This window comes from Pinus tabuliformis, chromosome 4_2 (genome assembly GCF_031772625.1).
Source record: "Pinus tabuliformis cultivar Carrire ecotype Pingquan chromosome 4_2, CPIR1, whole genome shotgun sequence".
NCBI lineage: Eukaryota > Viridiplantae > Streptophyta > Pinopsida > Pinales > Pinaceae > Pinus > Pinus tabuliformis.
In genome coordinates this window covers 1113375793-1113381257 of record NC_142304.1, presented here as the reverse complement: position 1 = coordinate 1113381257, position 5465 = coordinate 1113375793, and the positions used below count along the sequence as shown (strand labels likewise).

At 40.1% G+C, this 5465-nt stretch overlaps 3 pseudogenes across 1 annotated transcript; all 3 read right to left on the bottom strand.

Annotated features, from left to right (window-relative positions):
• Positions 1-355: 355 nt before the first annotated feature.
• On the bottom strand, positions 356-1405 carry LOC149173573 (putative histone chaperone ASF1A pseudogene; annotated as a pseudogene). The gene is made up of 2 exons (XR_016259298.1): positions 1268-1405; positions 356-1168 (listed from the first exon to the last, which is right to left on the bottom strand). The product of XR_016259298.1 is annotated as a putative histone chaperone ASF1A pseudogene (transcript).
• Positions 1406-2105: 700 nt separating this feature from the next.
• On the bottom strand, positions 2106-2835 carry LOC149173572 (putative histone chaperone ASF1A pseudogene; annotated as a pseudogene).
• Positions 2836-3115: 280 nt separating this feature from the next.
• Positions 3116-4332, bottom strand: LOC149173571 (histone chaperone ASF1B-like; annotated as a pseudogene).
• Between the last annotated feature and the right edge of the window lie 1133 nt (positions 4333-5465).

Sequence of the window (5465 nt, the reverse complement as noted above, 5' to 3'; positions counted from 1 at the left end):
ACTTCTAAACCCAATTTATAAGTGTCTATAAGATCTATATGACCTCTGTGAACAGTTATAAATCTTATGCTACAATTATGAAAATTCATATACATCCGCCCAATACAGCTAAAGCTTTTTTAATTATCTCTGAACCTCAAATATAGGAATAGATATGATGATTTTCATGTAAATTAGGTTTTTATGCATGATTTGACTTCATATATAATCTTGCATTTAGAAGTTTGCTTTGAACCGTTCTGATGTTCATCATACTCATTACTCAGAAAGAAATTAAAGACAATTAGAGTTCAAAGCAGGAACACAACAATACTTTACATGAGTAGAGTGATTTCATTTCAAATAAATTGGTTATGACCAGCAAGGAACATATAGGACATTCAAAAACAGAGTATATATGGGAGATTCAAAACCGTGTCTTCTCATGACAAGCATTCCATAACTGACACCACCAATGATCAGAACAAGCAACAGACACTTGAATGTAACTTTGCCCTGCCTGCATTCCCCTCTGCCTGCCCCTCCCCCTATTCTAAAAATCCACACCAACCCTCTGTGCAGAAATGGAGTAGTCCAGACTCCAAACCCATGCCTTTCTTAAAGCAACCCTTCCATTTCTTGCCCTGGCCAGATCACATGGGCATTATCAAGTCGGGTGCATATGCAGAAACTGCATACGCAGGTATATAATCAAACTTAAGCCAGATATGATGTATCTCCATACCCAACCCACCAAAAGCCCATGCATATTATACAGTCTTCCCCAACTGGGACATTTTTAAAATTACAAAAACACCCTTTTGGGATTAAAAACTGAAAACTACCCCAATAACTCCAGCAAATCAACTACATCACCACAATCATCATCATCCTCATCCTCATCCCCATAATCATCACTAGAATTGGAATCACATTGAATAGTAGAACAGGTTTGAAAAGAAATGGGAAACCTGCTAACCCTAGGCATGGATGCCAAAACAAATCTCTGAACCTTGTCAATGGCCACAATTGAGGGAGGCTCCTCAATAATCTCCTGTTGCACGTACTGGTTGCTCACATAATAACCCACACGTGTAAACTCCCGCCCTCTGTAAGAGCAGCTCAGAACAATGGCCGCCACACCCAATAAGTCCTCGGATCGAATCAACTCAACCTCTGGAGGATCCACCTGGAAAAGAATTAAAATTCAAGAAAATCTCAAAACCCCAGAACTACAAATAAATAAACTCAAACCCCATCAGAAACTGCATTGATTATTGATCAATACCTGCAGGACAAATCGACAATTCCCGACTTTCACAGGTCCGACGTGCACAGTCTGAAGGACCTGATCATAGCTTTCGTCCTCTGCGCATCCCACATATATGAGGTTCCATTCCAGATCTATAACAGCAGAAGCCAATGGGATTAAATTTTACACAAAAATCCCTAAAAAATGGCTATAGACATACCAGCAATTTGAAGCAAAACTGACCATAATTGAGGGGAAGAAGGATCTCCTAATTTAGAAGTTTGCTTTGAACCGTTCTGATGTTCATCATACTCATTACTCAGAAAGAAATTAAAGACAATTAGAGTTCAAAGCAGGAACACAGCAATATTTTACATGAGTAGAGTGATTTCATTTCAGATAAATTGGTTATGACCAGCAAGGAACATATAGGACATTCAAAAACAGAGTATATATGGGAGATTCAAAACCGTGTCTTCTCATGACAAGCATTCCATAATTGACACCACCAATGATCAGAACAAGCAACAGACACTTGAATGTAACTTTTCCCTGCCTGCATTCCCCTCCGCCTGCCCTTCCCCCTGTTCTAAAAATCCACACCAACTCTCTGTGCAGAAATGGAGTAGTCCAGACTCCAAACCCATGCCTTTCTTAAAGCAACCCTTCCATTTCTTGCCCTGGGCAGATCACATGGGCATTATCAAGTGGGGTGCATATGCAGAAACTGCATACGCAGGTATATAATCAAACTTAAGCCAGATATGATGTATCTCCATACCCAACCCACCAAAAGCCCATGCATATCATACAGTCTTCCCCAACTGGGACATTTTTAAAATTACAAAAACACACTTTTGGGATTAAAAACTGAAAACTACCCCAATAACTCCAGCAAATCAACTACATCACCACAATCATCATCATCCTCATCCTCATCCCCATAATCATCACTAGAATTGGAATCACATTGAATAGTAGAATAGGTTTGAAAAGAAATGGGAAACCTGCTGACCCTAGGCATGGATGCCAAAACAAATCTTTGAACCTTGTCAATGGCCACAATTGAAGGAGGCTCCTCAATAAGCTCCTGCTGCACGTACTGGTTGCTCACATAATAACCCACACGTGTCAACTCCCGCCCTCTGTAAGAGCAGCTCAGAACAATGGCCGCCACACCCAATAAGTCCTCGGATTGAATCAACTCAACCTCTGGAGGATCCGCCTGGAAAAGAATTAAAATTGAAGAAAATCTCAAAACCCCAGAACTACAAATAAATAAACTCAAACCCCATCAGAAACTGCATTGATTATTGATCAATACCTCCAGGACAAATCGATAATTCCCGACTTTCACAGGTCCAACGTGCACAGTCTGAAGGACCTGATCATAGCTTTCGTCCTCTGCGCATCCCACATATATGAGGTTCCATTCCAGATCTATAACAGCAGAAGCCAATGGGATTAAATTTTACACAAAAATCCCTAAAAAATGGCTATAGACATACCAGCAATTTGAAGCAAAACTGACCATAATTGAGGGGAAGAAGGATCTCCTAATTTAGAAGTTTGCTTTGAACCGATCTGATGTTCATCATACTCATTACTCAGAAAGAAATTAAAGACAATTAGAGTTCAAAGCAGGAACACAACAATATTTTACATGAGTAGAGTGATTTCATTTCAGATAAATTGGTTATGACCAGCAAGGAACATATAGGACATTCAAAAACAGAGTATATATGGGAGATTCAAAACCGTGTCTTCTCATGACAAGCATTCCATAACTGACACCACCAATGATCAGAACAAGCAACAGACACTTGAATGTAACTTTGCCCTGCCTGCATTCCCCTCCGCTTGCCCTTCCCCCTATTCTAAAAATCCACACCAACCCTCTGTGCAGAAATGGAGTAGTCCAGACTCCAAACCCATGCCTTTCTTAAAGCAACCCTTCCATTTCTTGCCCTGGGCAGATCACATGGGCATTATCAAGTCGGGTGCATATGCAGAAACTGCATACGCAGGTATATAATCAAACTTAAGCCAGATATGATGTATCTCCATACCCAACCCACCAAAAGCCCATGCATATTATACAGTCTTCCCCAACTGGGACATTTTTAAAATTACAAAAACACCCTTTTGGGATTAAAAACTGAAAACTACCCCAATAACTCCAGCAAATCAACTACATCACCACAATCATCATCATCCTCATCCTCATCCCCATAATCATCACTAGAATTGGAATCACATTGAATAGTAGAACAGGTTTGAAAAGAAATGGGAAACCTGCTAACCCTAGGCATGGATGCCAAAACAAATCTCTGAACCTTGTCAATGGCCACAATTGAAGGAGGCTCCTCAATAAGCTCCTGCTGCACGTACTGGTTGCTCACATAATAACCCACACGTGTAAACTCCCGCCCTCTGTAAGAGCAGCTCAGAACAATGGCCGCCACACCCAATAAGTCCTCGGATCGAATCAACTCAACCTCTGGAGGATCCGCCTGGAAAAGAATTAAAATTGAAGAAAATCTCAAAACCCCAGAACTACAAATAAATAAACTCAAACCCCATCAGAAACTGCATTGATTATTGATCAATACCTGCAGGACAAATCGATAATTCCCGACTTTCACAGGTCCGACGTGCACAGTCTGAAGGACCTAATCATAGCTTTCGTCCTCTGCGCATCCCACATATATGAGGTTCCATTCCAGATCTATAACAGCAGAAGCCAATGGGATTAAATTTTACACAAAAATCCCTAAAAAATGGCTATAGACATACCAGCAATTTGAAGCAAAACTGACCATAATTGAGGGGAAGAAGGCTCTCGTAGGAGATCTCGAGCTGAAATGGATTGGGAAACATGGCAGGATTGTCCAGCACGGTCACATTAGTTATGCTCACGCAGCTCGCCATCTTTCTCTCTGAGCTGCAACTGCTTGCTTCTCTGGTTTGGCAGGGATCTTGCTAATAATATCTCCACTTTGGCAGAGGCCTTGCTAATTCATCCATCCACAGACGCTTGGCCTCTCTTCGCTGACGCTTGGTTTCTAAAAAGGCCGATGATCTAATGGTTGGAGTTTATTCCATCGTCTAACAATCGATCTAAGGGTCCATAACGAGACACCGCGGCACGGAGGGGAGTTCCTCTCAGAGGGAATGCCTTACGGCGTAAAAATAATCATCCATCAAACCATTCATTATATGGGAAACTGGTCCCATAATATCCAGTCGGAGCCACCATACCAAAAGGAAAAGGAGTTGTACTAAGGTCCGGACCGAGTGGTTATCCCCAATGTTGGTGCTAGGATTTTAGAGGCATCAACAGGTCCATATACTACTAGTGTAACCCAGTATTGTTATTAGTGAAACCCTCTTATTATATTATTGTGCCCATGTAGTTCCCATATTGTTCTTATTGTGCCCCATAGAAGCCCACTATTGTTATTGTTGTGCCTTACATTATTATTGTTATGTCAGCTCTGATTATATTATGACCCCTTAGACTCCTATATATAGGAAGAAGGTCTTTTCATTTGTATCAATTGAATAATTGTTCATTTTTGTAATGTAAAGGAGGTTTCTTCCTCGACGAGGCTGATGTTGAAGTCGTTGATCTATCTTTTCTATCTTTATGTGAGCTGGTTTCATAACATTTGGTATTAGAGGTTTGGATTCTAGGGTTTCACTACTCCAAACAGGTCATCATGGAATTTTTGCTATAAATTTTTCGCTACGAAGTTTCAGAAGAAAAAAAACCCATTTGAGTTGAAATCGTTTTGAACCTCAGGCCCAAATTTTAGATCTTGTATCGTGATATTTTCGGAGATATGATATGAAAAAATTAGGCTTTTTGCAAGCTCCAGAATTCCATCTCAACTAGGTCATCATTGTATTTTTGCTATAAATTTTGGTCTATGAAGGTTCAGACTCTAAAATTAAAACTCATTTGATCCGAAATATTGCTGAGGCTCAGGTCCAAATTGTAGATCTTGTTTCGCTTTATTTTTTGAGATATAGTCCAATACAATTTGGGTTTCTATAGGCTCCCGAATTACATCCCAAATAGGTGACCTAGGGAAAATCATCATAACTTTCTCTGTAAGCACCATATTAAAATTTTATTAGAATTTACAAAGAAAGGATGGTTTGTACTTTTTTGTGTATTGTTTTTATGTCCAAAGGTCGAAATAGTGACATGTGGCAGGTTGTACAAGTT